Source organism: Lactuca sativa, chromosome 5, assembly GCF_002870075.4.
Source record: "Lactuca sativa cultivar Salinas chromosome 5, Lsat_Salinas_v11, whole genome shotgun sequence".
Classification (NCBI taxonomy): Eukaryota; Viridiplantae; Streptophyta; class Magnoliopsida; order Asterales; family Asteraceae; genus Lactuca; species Lactuca sativa.
This window is the reverse complement of record NC_056627.2, coordinates 334,814,688-334,818,795: the sequence shown is the minus strand read 5'-3', so window position 1 is coordinate 334,818,795 and position 4,108 is coordinate 334,814,688. Positions and strand designations below refer to the sequence as shown.

General features: G+C 42.7%; 1 long non-coding RNA gene across 1 annotated transcript; it reads left to right on the top strand.

Annotated features, from left to right (window-relative positions):
• Positions 1–565: 565 nt before the first annotated feature.
• On the top strand, positions 566–1,747 carry LOC128126328 (uncharacterized). Its single transcript, XR_008224143.1, has 3 exons — positions 566–609; positions 1,292–1,358; positions 1,651–1,747. It is a non-coding gene; the product is annotated as an uncharacterized LOC128126328 (long non-coding RNA).
• Positions 1,748–4,108: the final 2,361 nt, after the last annotated feature.

The following is a 4,108-nucleotide window of genomic DNA, read 5'->3' as shown; positions in this document are numbered from 1 at the left end:
ATTATGCCAAGAGACCAGTGGCCATCAGGGATCGAAAGATCAAGGTTCTGAGGAGCAAGGAGGTACCTCTGGTGTTGGTTCAGTGGCAACACCGGAAAGGATCGGAAATGACTTGGGAGCCGGAACGTGAGATGCGGGAGCAGCATCCGGAACTATTTTCTGAGTGAGACTTCGAGGGCGAAGTCTAATCCTAGTGGGGGAGAATTGTAACAGCCCGGAATCTCAGGTATGGTTAAAATTATGTTTTTGGGGTGTTTTAAGAGGGGACACAGCGAGTTGGAGCCTAGACTCGTCGAGTAGGATCGCAGACCTGGTCGCGGGTTCGCGACTGGACTCGACGAGTCCAGATATGGACTCGGCGAGTCTGCGCTGTTTAGCGAAAACCCTAACCGTTCAGGTTTGGGACGTATAAAAGGGACTTATTGGCCGTCATTGTTCACTTTAGCCTTCTGAGAGAAACCCTAAATCGATTGTGTGCATCTGGAGCAAGGTTAAAGGCCATTGGTGATTTTGAAGGAGTTGTTGTGCAAGGAAGAGAAGGGATTGGCTAAAGGAACAGCAAGGGAGTCACGTTCTGAGGATTGGGGACACAGAGAGTACATCATCCAGGTAAGAATTCGAGTATACTCTGCTATGGTGATGTGTTTAGAGGATTAGGGTTTATGGAACCCTTTTGTGGATAGATTGAATGTTACCCTAGTCCCCCAAACGATTGTAACCCTGTATTGGGACCTTTGGAGGTCCAGAATGTCCCATGCCTGTGCATTTTGGGAATTGATGAAGGTTTTGGATTGGAATCCTTATGCCTTAGGTCAATATGTAAATTATAAGTCTTGGGGTGTATCATGAGCACCGAAATGAGGACCTTACGTGATGGACCAGTCTAGGAAGGCCGGACCTATGAATGGTCGAAGCAGTTCTGACCTTAGGAAGCAGTTTGAGCGGTTGCATGGCATGGACTCGCCGAGTCCGATGAACAGACTCGGCGAGTAGCTTGAAGAATAACTGGGACTCGTCGAGTTGTTCTTCAGACTCGGCGAGTTGAGTCGGGGTGGCCCCGCGATTCTTCCAGGAGTAACTCGTCGGGTCAAGGAGGATACTCGACGAGTAGAAGGGGAATCTTAGAGGGTTGGAGGACGTCTAGACTCGCCGAGTCGCCATGGCACTCGCCGAGTCCGGTCGAGTTGACCGTTGACCGTTGACCGTTGACCAGAGTTGACCTATGTGTGACTTCTTAGGGTCAGTTAACTTAGAAGATAAAAGGGTTAATAAGAGATATATGATGTTATAGGGAGTTTGTAGCTCGGCGGATCGAGCACGAGTGATTTCAGGATTTGCTAGCTTTCAGTATTCACGAGGTGAGTCTTCTCACTATACTGTACCCGGAAGGGTTTGACTGTGTGACCGGAAGGTCGGATATGATATGTGATATACGTGCTATATGTGGTAAGTTAATTGTTATGCGTGCTATGTATGTTTATATGGGCCGGAAGGCAATATGTTATGGGCCGGAAGGCAATTATGTTATGGGCCGTAAGGCGTTGTGTTGTGGACCGGAAGGTCAGGGCCTGGAAAGGCGTATATGCGTAAGTTGTATATTGGGGAACTCACCAAGCATTTATGCTTACAGTTGTTACGTATGTGTTTCAGGTACTAGCGAGGACCGTGGGAAGGCGCCGGCGTGATGTGTACACACTGATTGATGTTTTGAGATCTTGGGAATTCTATGAATTGTATTTTGACATAACACTTGGGATAATTATGCTTTGTTTGAATGAAAATACTTTATTTTTGAAATGAAAAATTTGTTTGAAAATTTGCGTTGTTACAGCATTGTGGTAGTTATATCGGGTATACATGATCAAAGTAATGTGGATGTTCACGGTTTGCATACAGGCAAGCATCGTGTAAAGGTCCCAAAATCCCTTTGACAGGGGAGCGTTTAGCCTGGGATCTAGCCATCACATTAGGCCTTATCCCTCAAATAAGGCAATAGGAGTACAGAGATAGTCACTTATTACAAATACTACAGTACTTACGAGTTAAGGTAATTAGTACGGTTGTAGTTCGACACTACACCATAGTACTATATATTTTTCCCATTAACATTCACTTCGTGAATTTTCACACGATGCACGGTAATGTAGAAACTATATTTTTAGATAATGATAGTCAGATTTGGGAAAATGCATGCTCTTACAAGAAACACACACACAGACACTAGATGCCTTGGTAGAAGGATACAATTAGTAGGAAACATAGGGCTTCCTAGGATCATACAAAACATTTTCATACTTATACGAGCTTTCTTTCAAAACAATGTCTAGTCTTTAATTACAAGTTTTACAAATTAAGACACTAAAATACTTATGATCTCACCAGCTTTAAAGCTGATACTCGCTTTCAAAATAACTTGTATCCTCAGGTCAACCATAGACAGGTACCGATGCAAGGTTCAGAGAAGATGGTGCTCGTTCAAGACGCATCTTTCATTTTGAATTATTCTTTAGTGTCTATTATAATTTGACAGAACACACTTGTATTAGGATTATATTATTAATGCAATGGATGTTGTTGTTGCTTGTTTACTACTTTTCATTGTTGTGATACTGTACATGACGTCCTCCACCCCAGAACGTTTCCGCCGTTCTTGGTTTTGGGGTGTGACAGATTGGTATCAGAGCATTGTTTATAGTGAATTAAGTATATCAACCCATAAAAGATATACTAACTATAAATACATAAGGGATTGAAAATACTCTGACCAAGAGTTTATACTTTAAATATTAAAATATTTAAGTAAGTATACGTGCTGCATTCATACTAAAATCAGTGTCACTAGGACAGTACAAAAGAATTACGATTGTTGGGCAACACAAGCGGGCTTAGAGACATATGGTCAAAACTGGGAAGATATAGCCTGATCACCTATATTATCCGAGAGTTGACTAGCATGTGCCTAAGTTTAATTGTGTGGTTGCAACAATACTAAAATCTTACCAACCTACCACAATGAGAACAATAGAACATAACATTAAATTTAAAATACCATAGGGGTATTTGGTGTTACTATAAGTACTTTATACTTGAGAACTAAAACGGGATCTTCATTATTAAGTTGATAGTTGCTAAGTGGATACACTAAGGATATATGTAATTAGGATGTTATAGACTTAGAATCTGTGAAATTTTACTTTACCCCTATTCTGTGTGAATATGGAGTTAAGGTCACTTATTCGAAGGCCTATCCTGTTTCGATTACATATAACTGGTATGCACTTCACAAATAGCGATGTAACTGATGAAGATTTTCCAAATAATTATCTAGATAGTTCGTCTAATAATTATTTTCTTACCCCAATTCTCGCATAGAGAACATGGCCGGACTCCATCCCCACGGCAACCAGTATCTTCCGAGCGAAGTCATAGCTGGTTGGTTTGGAGAAGAACCAGAGAATGATCATCCTATCCTTTTGAGTGATCACCATGATGAAAACCTTTCGGACGATGCTAATTCCGAACCCGAGGTTGAGAACCTACCCCAGGCAGCTCCCGTTCCAATTCCTAACCCTCGTCCGATTTTTCATGGCCCGACGCCTATGTAGGTGGAATGCTTGGAAACATGGAGCCAAGGAAAAGATCAGCCCATGCCATTTAATGGTGACCGAAGCTTTTACGACCTGAGCAATGGGGGCTCAGCATACAGAATCTTGCCAATCTTGGTCCGCAGAGTGGCCCGAAATGAGGTTCAAGGCAGGACAGCCCTATATCAGGTTACCGAAGTTGTCACCGATGCTAGAATGCATACCCTCCGCACCATTCGTCTAGAAGATACTCGCGAGAGATCTGAGAGAAACCATGAGACCCTGCTGCAAGCACTGGCTGAATCACGAGTCGAAGTCTTAGAGCTCTGAGTACGCCAAAGGGTGTACGAAAGACACCTACTTGATATGGAACGTCAACTGGCTGAACTGAGAGTTCACCAGAAGGATGACCGTCGCCAGTAGTAGATGCTTTACTTTATTTTTTTCCTTGTTAAAAGGAATCGTTTTTCTGTCTATGCCCGATGTGGCATTTTCTATGAAATTATCTGGTACCGTAAGTACTT